The sequence below is a fragment of the Balaenoptera ricei genome, chromosome 21 (genome assembly GCF_028023285.1).
Source record: "Balaenoptera ricei isolate mBalRic1 chromosome 21, mBalRic1.hap2, whole genome shotgun sequence".
In the NCBI taxonomy this organism is placed as follows: Eukaryota; Metazoa; Chordata; class Mammalia; order Artiodactyla; family Balaenopteridae; genus Balaenoptera; species Balaenoptera ricei.
The window spans coordinates 28,121,554-28,143,857 of record NC_082659.1 but is presented as its reverse complement, the minus strand read 5'-3'; the positions used below and the strand labels follow the sequence as shown (position 1 = coordinate 28,143,857).

At 34.5% G+C, this 22,304-nt stretch overlaps 1 protein-coding gene and 1 non-coding gene across 5 annotated transcripts in view; both read right to left on the bottom strand.

Annotated features, from left to right (window-relative positions):
• Positions 1–22,304, bottom strand: part of UNC5D (unc-5 netrin receptor D) — a 608,576-nt gene that overhangs the window by 364,182 nt on the left and 222,090 nt on the right. The gene's annotated exons all lie outside the window — the stretch shown is intronic.
• LOC132356776 (small nucleolar RNA SNORA18) lies at positions 11,178–11,307 on the bottom strand. The gene has a single exon (XR_009500052.1). It is a non-coding gene; the product is annotated as a small nucleolar RNA SNORA18 (small nucleolar RNA).

Genomic DNA, 22,304 nt, shown 5'->3' with positions numbered 1-22,304 from the left:
GTTGAGACTGTACCCCCTGCTGAATCTTCTCCATGTTCTTCCCCTAGATAACGTACCTCATTGTCATACACAGAGAATTGACTCACTAATACAGAAGTCTCTACGTGCCCCAAGAAAGCAGATGCAGTAGGGACATATTTTACAAGTGTTCTTAGAATTTCCTTCTTGGTAACAAGCAGTAGGTCGTTCTGAGTCAAATAAACAGAGATTTTGGTTTTTAGCACCCAGAGAAAGAATAAGCCCAGGATGTACAGTATGGTATGAAGAATATGTATGGATATGGAGTCCAAAGCCATGGGGTCATTTCTCTCCTTTCCCAATTAATAGTTGTAAATCCAGAGGCAAATTGCTTAACCTCTCTGAGCTTAATGGTTTCTGTTATAAAATGGTGTTGTGATGTCTATAATACACTCTAAAATACTTAAGCATAGTGTGGGGGGTGTGAGTGTGTGTGTGAATGTGTAATAAAGTTTTAATTTACAATCAAAGATAGTTACTTGCCTAAATTGTGTTGGCTCTCATATAATCTAAAGGTTACAGTAGCTACTGCAAACACTTTTTATCTCTGATCAGCAAAATAGGTTTTATTAAACATCATAAACTATTTTTGAAGTGGGTATTCAAATGTTGTGGTCCTCAAATAGTGTGGATAGGCTAGAATTTTATATATATTCTTGCATGAATAAGTTGTACAAAGACTTCCTTTGAAATGGGACCTGAACTTTGGTTTTTAAAAAGTCTTGAATCTAGTCACTATTTCATAAGATTCTGGTAACCAAGGCCAATTATAAAATTAAAGAACTCTTGTCTCTAGAATAACTGTTGTGTTTGTTACAACCATTTTTTTATGCAAGCTGTGGATAGAACTCATAAAAGAACAGAGCACTGGATATTATTATTTATGTAACATGATTATGATTAATTTCATACTTTCCTTCTAAAAAATATGTGCGTTTGTAACAAGATTTGGTCCAAAATATAACTTTGTATGTGGCAGTAAGGTTATGCAGAAAGATATATATAACCCTCACCTACCTATAATGACTGCAGGTTCCTGATATTTAAAAACAATAATAACCAGTACCAGAAAAAACCTAATGATTATGAACAGCCAAATTTGGTTAAGTCAATTTACAAAAAATAGGAAGAAAAATAATTAATGACAAAAATAACTTTATATTTTACTGGGATATACAGGACCTACAGGATATATAGGACTGTAAGGACGAGAGGTGATATTATGTACCTGGTAATAGACAATACTAAAAAATTAGTTTGTTATCATTCTGTAAATCAAACAGGTCCTAGAATCAGAAGTTTACTGGCACATGGCAGGGTCCTTGACCAAAGCCCTTGAAGAATTTCTCCTTCTTGCTGGTTGCTCCCTTCTTTATTTTTTCTGGTTTTCTTCATCCATTTTTTTATTGAAGTAGAGTTGATTTACAATGTTATGTTAGTTTCAGGTGTACAGCAAAGTGATTCAGTGATACATGTACATATTCTTTTCCAGATTATTTTCCATTATAGGTTATTACAAGATATTGAATATACCTCCCTGTACTATAGAGTAGGTCTTTGTTGTTTACCTATTTTATACATATTAGTGTGTATTTGTTAATCCCAAACTCCTAATTTATCCCTCTCCTCCTCTTTCCCCTTTGGTAACCGCAAGTTTGTATTCTATGTCTGTGACTCTATCTCTGTTTTGTAAATAAGTTCATTTGTATCAGTTTTTAAAGATTCCACATATAAGTGATATCATGGGATATTTGTCTTTGTTTTACTTCACATAGTATTGTAATCTCTAGGTCCATCCATGTTGCTGCAAATGGCATTATTTCATTCTTTTTTATGGCTGAGTAATATTCCATTATATATATACCACTGCTTCTTCACCCATTCATCTGTCGATGGACATTTAGGTTTCTTCCATGTCTTGGCTATTGTAAACAGTGCTGCTATGAACACTGGGGTGCATGTATCTTTTCAAATTAAAGTTTTTGTCTTTTCTGGATACATGCCCAGGAGTAGGATTGCTGGATCATGTGCTAGCTCTGTTTTTAGTTTTTTAAGGATCCTCCATACTGTCCTCCATAGTGGCTGCACCAGTTTACATTCCCACCAACAGTGTAGGAGGGTTCCCTTTTCTCCACACCCTCTCTGGCATTTATTATTTGTAGACTTTTTGATGATGGCCATTCTGACCAGTGTGAGGTGATACCTCATTGTAGTTTTGATTTGCATTTCTCTAATAATTAGCGGTGTTGAGCATCTTTTCATGTGCCTGTAGCCATCTGTATGTCTTCTTGGGAGAAATGTCTATTTAGCTTTTCTGCCCATTTTTTTAAACTGGGTTTTTGTTTTTTTGATATCTTGTGTTTCTGGATTGGAAGAATTAATATTCTTAAAATGTCCACATTGCCCAAATGTTCCACAGATTCAATGCAATTTCTATCAAAATTTCGATGGCGTTTTTCACAGAAAGAGAAAAACAATCCTAAAACTCCTATGGAACTACAAAAGACCCCAAACAGCCAACACAATCTTGAGCAAGAATAAAAGAGCTGGAGGCATCACATTTCCTGATTTGAAATTACATTACAAAGTTACAGTAATCCAAACATTATGGTACTGGAATAAAAATAGACCCAATGACCAATGGAACACAACAGAGAGCCCAGAAATAAACCCATGCTTCTATGGTCAATTAAATTTCATCAAAGGCACCAAAATATACAATGGGGAAAGGACAGTCTCTTCAACAAATGTTATTGCTTAAACTGTATATCCACGTGCAAAAGAATAAAATTGGACCCCTACCTTATTCCATACAGAAAAAGATCAACTCAAAGTGGATTAAAGACTTAAATGTAACATTTGAAAATGTAAAACCCCTAGAAGAAAACATAAGGAAAAAGCTCCTTGACATTGGTCTTGGCAATAACTTTTTGGATACAGCACCAAAAGTACATGCAACAGAAACAAAAATAAAAGTGTGGGACTACATCAAATTAAAAAGCTATTGCATAGCAAAGGAAATAATCAACTAAATTAAAAGTCAACCTATGTAATGGAAGAAAATATGTGCAAACCATATATGTGATAAGGGGCTAGCACCCAAAATATATAAAGAATTCATACAACTCAACTGCACAAAAACAAAACAAAAATAACCCAATTAACAAATGGACAGAGGATCTGAATAGACATTTCTCCAAAGAAGACATACAAATGGAAAACAGGTATGTGAAAGGGTACTCAATGTCAATAATCATCAGAGAAAGGCAAATCAAAACCACAGTGAGATATCACTTCACACCTATGAGGATAGCTATTTTTAAAAAATAAAAACATAAAAAGTATGGGCAAGATGTGGAGAAAAGTGAACCCTTGTACACTGTTGGTAGGAATGTAAATTGGTACAGCTATTGTGGAAATTAGTGTGGTGGTTCCTCAAAAAATTAAAGCTGGCACTACCATACCATCCAGCAATCTCACTTTTGGGTATTTATCCAAAGGAATTGAAATTAGGATCTTAAAGAGATATCTACCCTCTCATGTTCATTGCTCTGTATTCACCATAGCCAAGATATGCAATAAGCCTATATGCCCACTGAAGGATGGATGGATATAGAAAATGTGGTGCACATATACAATATCCAGCCTTAAAAAAGAAGGAAATCCTGCCATTTGCAACATCATGGATGAACCTGGAGGACATTATGTTATGTGAGATGAGCCAGACATAGAAAGACAAATACTGCATGATCTCACTTATACGTGAAATCTAAAATGGTTAAACTCACAGGGGGAAATGGGAAGACGATGATCAAAGGGTACAAAGTTACAGTTATGCAAGATCAATAAATTAGGGATAGCTACTATACAGCATAGTGCCTATAGCTAACAATACTGTACTGTATACTTAACAATTTGCCAGGTGCGTAATCTTACATTAAGATCCACACACAAACTCACACACACACACTCACACACAAAAAACAATCATAATAAACGGATGCAAAGAAACATTTACTAGCAACGGATATGTCTATGGCCTTGATGTCAGTGATGGTTTCACAGGTATATACTTATCCCCAAACACATCAACCTGTACATATTAAATATATACAACTTTTTATATGTCAATCATACCTCAATAAAGTGATTAAGAAGACAAAGATATTCTTGTACAAGAAACCCCAATGCTCATGGCAGAGAGTGGAAGTTAGTTACACCAACAGGAAATTGCATGTCCTGAAGACCCGCCATCTTTCCCCAGCCAACATTTTAGAAAACATCTAAACAGCAGACCCTTATTTAAACATTAGTTAAGGGAGCAGATAAAATCTGGTCCTTGGCCTCATTTGAGAACATTTATAGTCTAGCCATGGAGATAAGATCACCATGTATGAATCACTGAACAACATATTAGAAAACACACAGATCAGGAACAATATTAGGAAGACAAAAATAGCACCCATTAATCAAGGAATATATACAAATTAATTTGTGATGCATGTTTTATGTGGTGGAGCTGTTTAGGGAAGATAAAAATTGGCAACAGCAAGTAACATTTGCATACTACCTCCACAAGCATTAATATTCCTTGTCTTTAATCAGGACAAGAGTAGCCAAGGAAGGCTGTGTGGAGGAGGTGAGATTCAAAGGGCTTCTAAGTTCAGTGTGGTTCAAATTTAACAAAAGGCTTGAATGCATCATGAAGGCACCAACAGAAGCAGTCACTAGACTATTTGTTTGCCTGGATGGCAGCTAAAAATTCCAAAAAAAACCCAACAGAGAGTACAAAAATCTTTAAATTCCTCTTTTATTATTATTATTAATTTTCATAAAGCAGCCTTCATAAAAAGCTGCCAAAAGTGAATGTATTTTCTGAGAGACATAGGCTGACAGAGTTTGGAAGAATGTACTTTCTAAGGGTGATTTATGTACCTGTGATGTGCTCCAATGATGCACCAGGGACTTTAAAATGAGGTCAGCAACACACATTCAGAGGGCTTTTAGGATCTCAGATAAGCCCAGATGGCGATGCTTAGTTTCTTACCTATCAAGAAACATTTCTCCAAGATGAAAGGATGGAGTTAGTTAGAGGCCTCTGGGGTCTATTGCTACTGCTTAGCAATACGGGTCACCGGAGTGACAGAGGTGAACTTGGGGACAACTGTGGTAAGAAAACAGTGAGAACAAGTGAGCAGTTTGGGGAAAAAGAGTACTCGATCTGCAAATACCTGCTTTGTGACCTTTACAGCCCTGTGTCATACAATTGGATCTATCTTCTTCCAACTGAAAATAATTGCTCTATCTCCTTTTGTTTACCTTTAAAAGGCGAATTATGACAGCCTGAGAGATTTCTGACACTTTGACTTAGTGAGGAGTTCAGTACAGTTATAGATTTCTTTTTTCAGCATAGCCAAGTGTCCTAGGAAAAGATACTTGCCAGAGCTAGCAAATGACACCCTTCCTGGGAATGACAGGGATCTCAGATATACTTCTGTCCAACCACTCCTCGTGCAGCTAGCAAAAAACGAACCTGAGAATTTAGGAAGATGCCTTCCCATGGCCCCAAGAGACTTCTGCTAAAACAAGCAGCATTACGTCATGGATACAGGGTTCTAAACCAGGCATTGGTTCTTAAACTTACCCAATCAGTGAAACACTTGGAATGTGTTGATTTGGGAAGAAAAGCAAGAAATATTGATACTGTTCATTCATTTGTTTTGTCATCTATTGCCGCCCACTGGCAGGCAGGCAGCAGTAAACACCAAAGGGTGAAAACATCGATCTCAGGGAAGCTGCCAATTGAGAATATCCCAACCAAATTGGGTTCCCTGCAAATTAAGAAAAGGCTACCCTTGTGCTATTTTATTCACAGTGGCACACAGTGGATCAGCTTGCAGAATGCAGCCACTGCACTGGGACACGATGACAATCACTATTTATTGAAAGCCTACTGGAGAGCAGACACTATTTTAAGTACTTTTCATGTCTTTAAAGCAATCTGTGAGGTAGGTATTATTATCTGCATTACCCAAACTAGAAAGAGGTCTCAGATGGTTTAATTCACTTGCCCATGGTCACTCAGTATGGCAAAATCAGTCCTTGCACCTGGGCTGACTCATTTACCTCTTCAGATTTCCAGCCTCTGTCTCCTTTTCTCTGTAAATGGAGCTCTCTTTACCCCCAAATACAAGCTTAGCCCCGCCTCTCTAAAGCCAGACCTGACCTCAGAATTTCCCGATATCTGATTATAACTTCATGCCCTAATTCTGGTAAATGTGCTTCTGTTAAATGTTCCCTACACTTGGATAAACTGGTATCCCAAATTCTCTATCTCTGATTCTCTACCTTGTACGTTCTTGATCATTAACTTACTAGACTTTTAACCTGAACTTCAACCCTGTACTTTAAATCTTGCTACTTGCTGAAGACTTTGCCAAAGGCAAATTATGCGAAAGCCAGGGTCAAAGCAAATCTCCCAGTAAAGGTGGTTTGTCTGTCTTATGTTAAATAGTCTCAGCAAAAAAATTTTTTAAAAAGAAAAAAAAAAATTATATATATATATATATATATACCCACACACACATACATATAGATACTTGATAGCATATGTGAGTGAAAAGGCATTTATAGTTTCCTATATATAAGGTCACCGTACATCTTTGCCTAGATAGCACAGGGAACTATAATTAGTATTTCGTAATAACCTATAAGGGAAAAGAATCTGAAAAAGAATAACTGAATCACTTTGCTGTACACAGGAAACTAGCACAACACTGTAAATCAACTATACTTCAATTAAAAAAATAAAACAAAATATACCAAGATAACATAAATCTGAAGAAATGAGAAAAAAAGTACTGAAAAATAAAGTAAGGACTTAAAAGGAGCCAGATATAACTATAATATCAAGTAAGTTAACATATGATTCAGTATTCTGGCTTCCCGTGAAAGAAAGCTAGTCAGTTTACAAACCAAGGATCCATAAGAAGATAAAAAAATCAACTGCTCAGAAGAAACCCAACTGTTCCTGATACTAAAGTTCAGAAAGCAGCAAACCATTTCTCCTTAAGGGAAATCATAAAAGGGGTACTGCAATCCCACGAACAAAGATCATAACAACATCTTTACAGTAGACTTGAAATTTTTCTACAGGTCTCTTTCTTATAGCATCGGCACCACTCCAAAGCATAATTCAGAAGAGAGGAAAGTGTGAGTGATTTTACAGGAAGCTAATAACATACCATTCAGGTATGTGAATGTTGGTTCAGTCTAATCCTGAGACAGATATTAGCACACTTAATGGTCTAGAGCATTTAATGGGTATTCATCAGGCAATCATCTATAAATGTTGTTTTATTTCCCTTAACACTGATAGATATTGGGAAGAATATCTGTTTGTCTATCTATTGCCAGAAAAGAACTTTGTTGATCATTCTACCCAGATCAAAAGGATTACTTTTTTTTTCATTGCAGCTATATCTTACAGATGTATCATCTATTTCTTCAATGCTGAAGAGGGAATGTAATACATTAACACATCAAGAAGCCACTGATAGTAGCAAAATGTGACAGTTTTCAAGGAAACACCTAACAGTCATGCCATATGTTTAGATTTTTATAATGAAAATGATATATCCAATATCCATCCTAAGACCATGAGGGCATGCTTTGTCACTAAGAATAACCAAGCATGAAAAGGAAATATTCTTAATGAAGTTCTGTTATAGTAACTGACAGTAGTAAATAGAACAACATTCAAGTATTGCTATTAAACACGTATTTTAAAATAGTTTCACTTGCAGCCACTATGGAAAACAGTATGGAGGTTCCTCAAAAAACTGAAAATAGAGCTACCATATGATCCAGCAATTCCACTCCTGTGCATATATCTGGAGAAAACTCTAATTTGAAAAGATACATGCACCCCTATGTTCATAGCAGCACTGTTTACAATAGCCAAGACATGGAAATAACCTAAGTGAAGTGTCCATCGACAGATGAATGGATAAAGAAGATGTGTGTGTGTGTGTGTGTGTGTGTGTGTGTGTGTGTGTGTATGTATTATTCAACCATAAAAAAAGAATAAAATAATGCCATTTGCAGCAACATGCATGGACCTAGAGATGATCATACTAAGTGAAATAAATCAGACAAAGCCAAATATCATATGATATTACTTATATGTGGAATCTAAAATATGACACAAATCAACTTAATTACAAAACAGACACAGACTCAAAGACATAGAAAACAAACTTGTGGTTACCTAAGGGGAAAGGACGGGGGGGGATAAATTCAGAGTTTGGGATTAGTAGATACAAACTACTATATATAAAATAGATAAACAACAAGGTCCTACTGTATAGCACAGGGAACTACATTCAATATCTTGTAAACTAAATGGAAAAGAATATGAAAAAGAATATATATTTAAATGAATAGCTTTGCTGTATATCAGAAACTAACACAACAGTGTAAATCAACTGTATTTCAAAAAAAAAAAGTTTCACCAAAAAACTGTTAGTACTAATAAATGAATTCATTCAAATTGAAGGATACAAAAATTAATACACAAAGATCTGTTGCATTTCTACACACTAACAACAAACTACCAGAAAGAGAAATTAAGGAAACAATCCCATTTACAATTTCACCAAAAAGAATAAAATACCTAGGAATAAATTTAACCAAGGAGGTAAAAGGCCTGCACACTGAAAACTTACACTGATGAAGGAAACTAAAGAAGACACAAATAAATAAAAATGTAGTCTGTGCTCATGGACTGGAAGAATTAATTGTGTTAAAATGTCCATATCACCCAAAGCAATCCACAGATTTAATGCAATCCCTACCAAAATTCCAATAGCATCTTTCATAGAAATATAATGAACAATCCTAAAGTTTGTATGGAACCACAAAATATCCCAATAGCCAAAGGAATCTTGAGAAAGAAGAACAAAGCTGGTGGCATCATGCACCCTAATTTCAAACTACATTACAAAGGTACAGTAATCAAAACAGTATGGTATTAGCACAAAAATCAGACATATAGATCAATGAAACAGAAAAGAGATTCCCCAAATAAAACAAACCCACACATCTGTGGCCAATTAATTTATGACAAAGGAGGCAAGGATATACAATGAGGAAGGGATAGTCTCTTCAATAAAAGGTGCTGGGAAAACTGGACAGCCACATGCAAAATTATGAAAGTAGACTACTATCTTATACCATGCACAAAAATTATGGATTGAAGCCTTGAATGTAGGATCCATGACATTAGTCTTGGCAATGAGTTTTTGAATCTGACTCCAAAACCAAAGACAACAAAAGCAAAAAATAAACAAGTGGGACTACATCAGTCCAAAAAGCTTCTACACAGCAAAGGAAATAATAAAATGAAAAGGCAATCTCCTGAGTTGGAAAAAATATTTATTTGCAAAATCATATATCTGATAAGGGGTTAATACCCAAAAACTTATAAAGAACTCAATACAATGCAATAGCAAAAACAAACAAATGAACAAAAAATCCAATTTTTTAAAAATGGGCAAAATATCTGAAGAGACATTTTACCAAAGAAGACATATAGATGGGAAACAGGTACATGAAAAGATGCTCAACATCACTAGTCATCAGGGAAATGCAAATCAAAATCACAATTAGATATCACCTCACACTTGTTAGAATGGTTACCATCGAAAAGACAAGAAATAACAACTGTCGGCAAAGAAGTAAAAAAAAAAAAAGGGAACCTTTATGTACTGTTGGTGCGAATGTAAATTGGTGCAGCCACTATGGAAAACAGTATGAAGGTTCCTCAAGAAATTAAAAATATAACTACCATATGATCCAGTAATTCCATTTCCAGGTGCATTTTTCAATAGCCAAGATATGGAAACAATCTAAGTGTCTGATGATGGATGAATGGATGTGAGATATACATATATATACCTTGAAGGCATTATACTAAGTGAAATAAGTCTGAAAGAGAGAGACAAATGCTGTATGTTCTCAACTATATGTGGAATTAAACAACAGCAACAAAAACAACAAAAGGAACCCATAGATACAGAGAACAGATTGGTGGTTGCCAGTGGTAGGAGACAGGATGGGAGAAATGGGTGAAAGGGGCCAAAAGGTACAAATTTCCAGTTATAAAATAATTAAGTCATGGGTATGTAATGTGCAGGATGGTGACTATAGTTAATAATACTATAGTGCATATCTGAAAGTTGCTAAGAGGGTAGATCTTAAAAGTACTCATTAGAAGAAAAAATATTTGTAACTATGTATGTTAACAAATGTTATCAAGACTTATTGTGATGATCACTTCACAGTATATACAAATATTGAATCATTATGTTGTACACCTGGAAATAATACAATGTTATATGTCAATTATACCTCAATAAAAAAAGGTTTGAAAATATGAGTACAGAACTCTATTTTTTAATACAGATTTATCAAAGAACCAGAAAGAAGTTCCAGGAAAAATATACATAATAATTGAAATGGAAAATCCAGTGGATGAATTTATAATGTATTAGATGCAGCTGAAGAGAAAATTAATGAACTAAAAATTCTTTTTTTTTTAACTGATAAATGGTATTATTCCTTCCACAGAAAACATTAGAGAAACTTCGAGCCAAAAATATATGCTGACTTTCTGCACAAAGTGTAAAGGGTTTTTTTTTTAAATTATGTGTAACATAGACAAAATTATTTAAGTCAATAAATTTTTAAGGAATTTCACATGTTCTGATTCTTTCCACTGCCAATCACCTTAGTTACTCCAAACTCATAACCTTCAAGATAAAATAGCCCTTTCAAAAAGAAGTTGTCATGTGAGTCAGCCCACAATTCTTTTAGTTAGGTTTCTTTGATCTCCAATGGAATATGGACATACTTCAAAATTCCCCACCTGTAACCTTCGGGATCCGATTTCCTCAAGCGATTTACTTTAGGACCATGTTTAGGGTCAGGAGATGGATCTGCCTGGTTCTGAATTTGACATCCTCTAAAAATGTATAAGGTTCAAATCATATTCACTCCTAAGCCATCACACCCTAGAACAGTACAGATCATTGGGATATGCCAATACCTAAGATTAAAAAAAGGTTTGACTGTTAGGTTTTTCATAGTTTACTTGGCAGCTCTGTCTTGTAGTTCTTTCCCACAGATCTAACAGGTAGTTCTATTGAGTAAAGGAAAGTACACAGTTACTCTGAGGCATTTCCAACAATGTAGGTTTACAGAAAAAGCCCCATCAGGATAGACCTCAACAAGATAATTCTTAAGAAACAATCCAATAGGAAGTCCTGACAAAGATATGGAAAACAAGCTAAGTTAAAAGACATGAAAGATAGTGTGTGAAGGTCTAACATATATAACTTGGAGTTCCAGAAGGAGATGATTGTAGAAATAAAGGGGCAGAGGGATGCTTCAAACAAATAATGGCTGGCATTTTCCAAGAATTGCTAAAAGACACCAAAACTCAGTTCTAAGAAGCACAATAAATTTCAAATAAGACAGAGAAATTCACAACCATACAAATTTTGTTGTAACAGCAGAACATCAAAGATCTATTACTTTTAGGTATATATACATTTTACTACTATTCCTTTTGTTACATTCTTACATTAATATACTCTTTTGTACATATATTTCATAATAAAATATTTTAATGGCAAAATATAAAATACAAATAAATAGTTTCTAGATACTTTCCTTTTTTTCCCCAATGTAAAATCACATACCAATTAGCATATAATGTTTCTTTCACAAAAAAAGCTCTAGGCCTTTTTTTTTTTTTTCTTTTTATCTGAAAACACAGTAGAGGTTTGAACTCTAAGTACTCATTACTTTCAGGTAATAGTCCCTAAACAGTTTGAGTTACCAGAAACTTCTGTCTCCCCAACACCTGGACACATTGGGATTCTTTTCTACTGTGACCCATACGTGAAGTTCTTGATTAATGATAATGATTGGCGATATCCAACATTAGTTCCAAAGACTTCTGGATGAATTCATTAGTCAACAACACTGAATGCCAACTGTTGAAAACACCAGGAACGTTCTCAGCTAAATACATGTTTTTGGTGTTCTCAAGAATAGTTTTTGAGTACAGAAAAGGCTATTCAGTGCTCTATATAGTTTCATCTTTTTTTTTTTTTTTGGCTGCACTGCATGGAATGTAGGATCTTAGTTCCGACTAGGGATTGAACCCGGGACCCCTGAAGTAGAAGCGTGGAGTCCTAACCACTGGACTGCCAGGGAATTCCCTCTATTTAGTTTCTATAATAAAATTCAATTTACAAAATTATAAGCTCCAAACCTAAGTCTTTCTTAAATTCTTAAACAACTAAACGAATCTTAATTTCCTATTTAGAAATCTAAAAAACATATTACCTTTAATGGTGCTCTGGATAATGTTTATATTCACCATAGATTTAAACATCTTCAAACATTTGAAACTTTATTTATATATTTAATATTTTGAATACTTTAATAGTGTTACAGATAGACCTTAGTGAGCACTTAAATTCCTGTTAAAATCAAATATATTTAAATTATAATGTGAAGAAATAAAACATTTATATATTAAGCACTCTGATAATGTTTACAAGCTTACTAAGACTCAATTTAAAATCATGGTTCTCAAATGTAAAATAGCTAGCTAGTGGGAAGCAGCTGCACAGCACACGGAGATCAGCTCAGAGCTTTGTGACCACCTATAGGGGTGGGATGGGGAGGGTGGGAGGGAGACACAAGAGGGAAGAGATATGGGGATGTGTGTATATGTATAGCTGATTCACTTTGTTATATAGCAGAAACTAACACACCATTGTAGAGCAATTATACTCCAATAAATAAATTATTAGTCATAAAAAAAATCATGGTTCTAAATTAATTATTAAATTTTTGAATAATTAAGTTAGAATTAAAGCCACAGGCTAATCTATTTTTTTATAATAATCCAAATATTAAATATTGTAGGTATGATATTTTACAAATCCTGTTTTATATAAATATTAATACAAAGAGATAAATACCTCTTTTACTTCATGATAAAACTTTCTAAGTGTTTGACAAATGCTTACTCCCAAGGAAATAATTATTTCAGTCCCCACAATGTAACCTTGGAGTTGACTTCCCAGTGTTCTACAGCTCTCAAAATGACCAGAAATTCAAGCTAAGAGGCTGACTGCACCGTTGACACTTACCCTCAGAGGAACTCTGAACACTTTATACTTTCCACGTCTATGACTTTATAACCCAAAAGAGGCAAGTTCCAACACCTGAAATTCAAGTTTTACAGTATCTTCCCACTCACAGCTGACTTAGATATATCATTTGATTGGATTTTAAATTTATTTGGCCCTTATGACGTATTTTCACTTTATCTTCAAAAAAGTTTGTTTCCCCTTGTACAGATTTTTTTTTTTTACTGTTTCAGATGCTTAGAAACATTATAATGATACATCCAGTTGTATTATGGTCATCACGCATGGATATCACACAACACACAACTGTGTTGTCACAATTTCCAAGGCCATTCTTCCTAAGACATTTTAAGGCAATTTATTTTTCCAGTTTTCCCCAGAAATGCATGAAAGAAATGACTAAAACTTAAGAGTAAAGTCAGAAAATATGTTTTTACTACTGCAAAGTTATACCATTGCCACTCCTCTTATTCCTGAAGTGAAATGTAATCCTTACTGTCTGTATTAGTATTTGGATCATATTTAATTGTTAATGAGTTTCTTTTTAAATTTATCTGTTTATCATGTTTAAGATATCCAAAACAAAATTAAGGATCTGCCAAATGGTTGATCATATGTAAAATAAAGATAAAATGATTTGGAGATGCCCCCATAAAATCAAGTAAAAAGCATTTTTTGACCCAAATTACTGAACCCCCTTCAAAAAATAATACTCCACAGTCTTTCCAGTTTTAAAGGTCATTGACATTTTTTAAAATAAGTTTAGCACTAGCTAATGTAAAAGAATAATGAAGGGTACTGAAAGACCGAACAAAAATCACACACACACGTGAACACACACATGTGCATGATACACACACACACAACTTGAAGAGACCAAGGGCTGATTCCCATCCTTTCATTAATAACTGACAGCATCATTGCTCTTGGTCTATCATTTGCCAGAGAAAATATTTTAACTCTGTAACATAAATTATAGGCTTTTTTATTTAATGGAAATTGATCTAGTAAAGAACTTTTATGACAGTTCTCAGGTACCTAACTTGCTTTTGAATTTTGGTATATCATTAAAAATACATGGTTCCTAATGAATGGGTATATGAGCCACTTCTAACTTAAATGTGGCACTGAAGTAGATAATTACTACAATGAGGTACCACCTCACACTGGTTAGAATGGCCATCATCAAAAAATCTACAAACAATAAATGCTGGAGAGGGTGTGGAGAAAAGAGAACCCTCCTACAATGTTGGTGGGAATGTAAATTGGTACAGCCATCATGGAGAACAGTATGGAGGTTCCTTAAAAAACTAAAAACAGAAAAAAAAACTAAAACCACATGATCCAGCAATCTTACTCCTGGGCATATATCTGGAGAAAACCATAATTCAAAAAAAATACATGTACCCCAATGTTCAATGCAGCACTATTTACAATAGCCAGGACATGGAAGCAACCTAAATGTCCATCAATGGAAGAATGGATGAACAAGATGGGGTAGATATATACAATGGAGTATATATGGCTATATACGTAGCCATAAAAAATAATGAAATAATGCCATTTGCAGCAACATGGATGGACCTAGAGACAGTCATACTGAGTGAAGTTAAGTCAGACAGAGAAAGACAAATATCATATGATATGGCTTATATGTGGGATTTTAAAAAATGGTACAAATGAACCTATTTACAAAATAGAAATAGAGTCACAGGTGTAGAAAACAAACTTACAGTTACCAAGGGGGTAAGGGGGGGAGAGATAAATTGGGAGATTGGGATTGACATACACACACTACTATATATAAAATAGATAACTAATAAGAACCTACAGTATAGCACAGGGAAGTCTACTCGATACTCTGTAGTGACCTACATGGGAATAGAATCTAAAAAAGAGTGGATATATGTGTACGTATAACTGATTCACTTTGCTGTACGCCTGAAACTAATACAACGTTGTAAATCAACTATACTCCAATAAAAATTAATTTTAAAAAATACATGGTTCCTAATAAATGGTATATGAGTCACTTCTAAGTTAGATAACCACCCAAGATTTACAGCAAGAGAATCACAATTATGCAAGGAGGTGGGGGGCGGGGGGAATTGAAGAGGAGGAAGGAAAATGATAATTTTATTTCTGGGAAACACTTCCTTCTCAAAAAAACCAAAATTATCTAAAAAAGCTAAAAGCAACTGTTCTATATTTTCATTTACGAAGAAGAGATGATTTCTATTGTTACACAGCTATTACTTAAAATTAAAATAATTTTAAAACCGTTCCCTTTAATTTTCCACATTTCCCCTGCCCCCAGTAAAGATATTTTCATTTTGGAACAATTCTAAGGCAACAATTGATGGCTTTTAAAATCAAAATTGAACCACTGATTCTTATTAGTAGAACTTGCTATATTTTCACTAAAATGTTATTAAATTCATTTCTATAATTCAGTATTATGAGTCAGCTAATATACAAAAATCCATATGAAATTGTTTAGATTTAACTTACTATGAAATCCTAAAATTTCATAACAGTCATTAGGTTTTTCAATAAAAGTTAAAATTCTTCCTTTCTCAAGTCAGGTAGTAGATTTTAGTGTTTTATCCAAAGACGTATTTTAAATCCTTAATGAAAAAAAATGCTAGTTTAAAAAGTAAATTATCTTCTAAATAAAGTGAGAATAATAGAATATATTGCAAACAAAACAGACTAGAAGTCAGAAAAAGATAACCTGTTAAATAAAATTTAACTGATAAAATTTCACTGATATAAATTAGAATATAGGGTGATTGTCAGTGAAAATGGTTCTCTTCATTAACATGAACCCAAGAATGATTTTATATTACAATATAAACAGTTTCAGGATTTTCTTTATACTTATGGCATCTGAATACTGATGGATTATAAACCAATTAAATTTCTGTTCATATCCTATGCTAATAAAATACACAACTATTATTTTTCTTTTGGAATTATTTTGTTTTTAGTACAATAAGTAGAAATCTGGAGGGAAACAAAATCAGAATATACAAAATTCTCCTAATAGGAATAGGCATCTTTGGAGGAGCCTCATATTAAATCTGGCACCACTGCCTTTAGGACACTTGAAATAATAAACTCAGCATATGTGCCCCCTGGAGACAACGCGATTACACAACTATTTTTAATACTAGTCTTTCACAACAGAGTTGAGTAAACTTTTATGATTATATTTTTGTTGAGACGGATTGATAGAATTTACACATTTAAACATGTATAAACTACTATTTCCTTCTTTAGGAATTAATTGGTGAGTTTTTCTTCTTGTATATCATTCACATCATAAACCAAGAAAGAAATTTTAGAAAATCCATATGGAAAATATATATAATTTAAGGTTCTATGTTATATCCTTAACAAATGGACTAAGAATTTATACATTTTGAGATGAAAGAGGAGATTCCAAGCTACCTGTGAATATTACTGACCAAGTGGAACAATTTCATCTCTAGCCCTCATCACTACATTAGATTATCCATCCTACAATTTGCTTATTGCTATTTTTAGAGAAATTTGACGTACCAGTAGAAATTCATCATCCAAATCTTCACGTGAAAAAGATAGTCAATGAAGATAAGTTTCAGCTTTCAGACTTAGCCTTGGAAATCAAGTAAGTCAATTCAATTACTCAAGAGTTTATGTGCCTAATACGTGCCAACACTATTGATTGCCAAGGATATAATAATGTATGAGACATGGACACTGACCTCCAGAAATCTCACAAGTAATTTGTGAATATCCTTTCTGTTTGTTTGTGTGTTTGTTTATTCGACTACAAACTCACTATTTACCTGTGCAACCAAGTGAAACATTCTTTATTAGAGTCATGAGAAATTAATTGTTCCTGGCACTAGACAAAGCTGCCTTGGCCTTGAAAGTGACTGCAGATCAAAAGTACTTAGGCAGGACAGCCAACTATTTGGCAAATTAAATTAAGAAATTGGGAACCTTTACTCTCATGTAAATATGAAAAATACACAAAATGTGGTTTCAATGCAAGTGAGATAAGAGATGGCTTGTTATTTAACTAAGTGACCCATTTTCCCACGTCTTTCCATCATCAAACATTTTTTCCTTGCTTTTCTACTACCAAGCAGACAACATTAATTTCATAGAATTATGCACCAGCCTCAGGATGCTGTAACCCAAGGGATTCTAGTTAGAATTAAAGTATTCAGTATAAAGGGTAGTATAGCAAAAAGGGCCTGGGACTTTTCAGCACCTGGGACAGTACCATAGGGCCAGAAAGAGAGGAAATATTTCATAAGAGAATGAAAATGAGAAATCTTCCAGTGGAGTGTTTCCCAAATTTTTCTGAAATGTTGAACTGTGACATAATAATATATTATTTTTTCAAAACTGGGAGAATTAACTGTTTTGGGGAGGGATAATAATAATAGACGTCTTCCTGTGTGTCTGATCCTATTTTAAACATTTTACATGGCTAAACTTGTTTACTCCTCCCAACAACACTATGATGTAGGTTGGCATTACTTTCCCTATTTTATAGATAAGTGTACTGAAATTAAATAACTTGCCCAAGATCACACACCTGGTACACTGCAGATCCAGGATTCCAAGCCAGATATCCTAACTCCAGAACCTATGCTCTTAATCATTCCTCTGTGACATAGTAAGGAAGACAGTTTAAGTTACAATCAATATGTTTTTAAATATTTTATCAAAAACTTCCTTTTAATACTCTATGTATTTAAAGTTAATAATAACTTGCACAGAAAATTATTTACTTTCTTCTATTTAACAAGTGGTCCGTGCCACTTTATTTTAAGCATAATTTATTATGACTATTATTATTTGAGATAAAGCACAATTTATAAATGACTTTTAAATTAAATATTACATTGTATTAAGTTTGGAAACCAAACAAACATTATAAAAATGTAGAGTGAAACTTAACTATGTACTACAGTCTCAAAATAGTACAAACCTGTTTTCAATATCTGATGTTTAGGAGTCTTGTACTTTATTCATAAAAAATCCTTTGGTATAAATTTGTAATGTTTGTGTGCTATTTCTAGATGATGACATAATAGAGGTTTTAGGGTGTTATCTTCAAGCACTTCTTCACAAATAATCCATTATATTTACAGAGTCTTTATACCGCCCAAATGAAAAGCCAAACAATATAATTTTTACTATAGTTTTCTTTCTACCATTGTTTGCCAACAGCAAAAAAACTAGGTCTTGACATTTTAAAAAGTAGTTTTAAGGCAAATTCAAACAAAATATTAGGTTCTATAGTGACAAAAAATAAGATCAGTAGTTGTCATAGGCTGGGGCTGGGATTGGAATAGACCAAAAAGTGATACCAAGAAACTTTCGGAGGTGATGGAAAATGTTCTTTACTTGATTGTGGTGGTATCAGAACTCATCAAAGAGTACTCTTTAAATAGATATAGTTTATTGTACATAAATTATACTGTGATAACATTGACAAAATGGGGGGAAATTTTTATTTTATAACATGTAGAATAAGCTTATGAAACTCACTTCTCCAAGGAATATTTTCAACCTAAAAGGTTAAATAATAAAAAATCACAATGTCATAATAAATTCAGGAAAGGTTAAAATTCAACACATTAGAGATACTGTGGCAAAAGTATCTAAAATTTTGACATTGACATTGTAAATAACAAATGGGCTTGAATAAATTCACCTTGGTCATCACTACAGAGGCAAAACATTAAGTTAGTAATACTCTATCCACTAAAGTATTTATACAGGAAGAACAGGTTACATGGAGAAAAATCTAATTAATTGCTCAATTTATAACCTCAGTTTATTGCCATCTCTATGAAAAATCTATAGTTAAAAATCTCTGGTACAACACTTATTGACCTCTTAATGCCACTAACCCCCACTACACCCTGTTCTGCATCACCAAAGAAGAAAGGGGGATACGTAGCTTTTGAAAAACACAGTCCATACTCATGCTGACAATCATCTATGATGTGTGTTTTATACAATGTAAATGAAGCATAAAATAGCCAACAGATTTCACTTTCATTGCTACCATATTTTCCATTTAACTAGCAAACTGGGGCAAAGAGATGGATTCACTACAGGTTAGCAACATCTCCCATTCTCTCAGTGACTAATCAATTACCATATTAGATTCCTTTCCTACTTTTCCAGTGATTATTTACTGTTTATTTGAAGGCACTAAAGCCTTTAACAAAAAGTTAAAATGGTCAGGAGAGTAGCCACTATCTCCCCAGTGAGGGTTGGTTTCTGCAGCTGTTGTTGTTTTTCATGAGTGAGCTACTTCCTCACTACTACAGATTTTTCTTTTGTTTTGTGTTGCACAAGTTAAGCCATGTTAGAAAACTGATAGCTGAGTCCTTGATGATCAAGGTTTCAACAGTAACTTGTTAACTGACCTCAGGCATCCAATGAGATACATGGATATCCAACAAAAATTTACTGTGTGTGTGTGTGGTCTATACGTGTGTGTATGTCATAGTTTCTGAACACCAGCATGGTTTCCTTATATTGAACAACAGAAAATGTGTCCTAAGTGGGGCGCAAATGTGCCAGGAAGAAGCACCATCCATTATTCTGCAAGAAGTAGGATTAAAAATATGATGTGACATACCTTTGAGTCCCTCAGTCTTGTGTCAGTGAATGAGGAGGAAACCATATAAGCAAGTTTCTCAGCATATCATGCCATGGGATTCTGGACCATCCATCCTCAGTTCCACCTGAGAACTACACTTCATTTATCTATATCCAATACTGAGCTTCCAGAAAAGATTTAGTTTGAAAAACAAGTTTGCTGTTGAAAGTGTTTGTAAAGTACAATTCCATGATACACTCACCAGACCCAGGGTACCCGTGAGTTTTAGATGCGTAGGCTTTAAGTGGCCCTGGCATACAGTGCCTTGCAATTTTATTAGCAGGAAAGGGCAAACGTATCCCAGAAGCCTGTGACTTATGAATGAGCATTCCAGAGAAAACATTGGTTTGATCAATTTGACTTCATACTGGAGATTATCAGTGAGGGCAAAGTTGTCAAAGAGAACCAAGAATAAATTAATCCAGCCTGGTCAGTATACAAGAAAGGGCAGGGGTTAGGAAAGCATAGTGCAGAAAGATCCTAACTGAAATAAAGACATAAACAATTTCTCCCTTGTCTACCCACATTTCATCACTATTATAGCTAATATCCTACTCTTCAAAGAGCAGCATATGCCAAGGGGGAGGGGCGTGGGGGAGGGATGGAGTGGGAGTTTGGGATTAGCAGATGCAAACTATTATACATAGAATAGATAAATAACAAGGTCCTACTGTATAGCACAGGGAACTATATTCAATATCCTGTGATAAACCATAATGGACTGAATCACTGTGCTGTACAGCAGAAATTAACACAATATTGTAAATCAACTATACTTGAATAAAATAAATTTTTTTAAAAAAAGAGCAGCATAAATCCCTTTGTCTCTCAGGGTGGATGGTGGACAAAGATATCCAGCTCTGTTTGTCATCCATCCTGCTAAAAAAGATGAGAGGTTCTTTGATGATAAAAGCATTTCAGCAAGTAGAATTTAACACACAATACAGTGGCAGTCTGAAAAATCCCTGAACTTCTCATTCTGTTTACTGACTGGGTGGATGCTACCCGAGGTAGCCACAGGTGGGTTTTCAGAGATCCATGTTCACCCATGCGTGTACATGTATGTGTGTACTCACCCATGTATATACGAACATCCACTAGAAGAGAAAGAAGGGACTTAGGTAAGCAGACGTGAGAACCGGGCACTGAATCCCAGGCATGCCAGCATCTCTTTGTATGTAGTTGCATCTAGCGGACTTGACAGAATAATTCAAAAATGAAAAAACAAGAACAAAAACAAACCTTGAAATCTACATACTCTCTCCAGCTGGAGCTGGATAACCGCCAATTCTACCATAAGCTGCTTTGTCAATGCAAGAGGAATAAAGCAGGGAAGATGTATTTCATCTTTAGTGGAGCCAAGTGACTGTAAGAATCAACTCGTCCATCATGTTCCATCGCTGAGAAATTTAGTAAACAGTAGCAGAATAGGAGTCGATAAATGGGCTTGGATAATACCTTGGCTTTTACTTGCTGTGCTTTTAATTTGGTAAATAAATGCCTTCCACTGGGTGCGCACCCTAGAGGCCAGGCAACGATGTGGATTAAGTAGTCCGTTGGCTCCGCACAGCGGAATGCATCTCAGAGGTCTAGCTCACTATAATGGTCCTGGACCATTCAGCCAAAATCTCCCTGCTGTTTAATTTCAAACACTAAAAAGGGGCATGCAGGGGCAACAAGACTCAGAAGTTAAAAATACCACTTTTTAATAGTTTTAACTCTGCTCCCTGTACAAGAAAGACATAGATGCCTTCAAGGTAAGAATACAAGCATGTGGATGCTTATAGAAGACCTTCAGAGGATGGTTTACTTATTATATTAATATATTAAGTTAACCTGAAAACAAGTGTGCTAGTGTAATACCAGAAAGCAATATTTAGCAAAGGAAAGATCCCACTGTTCTCCTACTTGGTTTCACAAAAGTAATGCAAGAAGTTTTCTGCACAATTATTTTCCACATTGTGAATTCTATGATCACTCAGAGAAGAAAAGAAAACCTTCACAGAGGTTTCCGTTGCTCCTTTATTTTCCTTATTTCATCCATATTTTGTAAATCTGTGCTGGTCAGATTATATTTAAAGTATCACATTTTTTTTTTTAAACCTTCCCCCTCCCAGTGTCCTCAAGTCCATTCTCTACGTCTGCGTCTTTATTCCTGTCCTGCCCCTAGGTTCTTCAGAACCATTTTTTTTAGATTCCATATATATGTGTTAGCATACAGTATTTGTTTTTCTGACTTACTTCACTCTGTCTTACAGTCTCTGGGTCCATCCACCTCACTACAAATAACTCAATTTCATTTCTTTTTATGGCCGAGTAATATTCCATTTTATATATGTGCCACATCTTCTTTATCCATTCATCTGTCGATGGACACT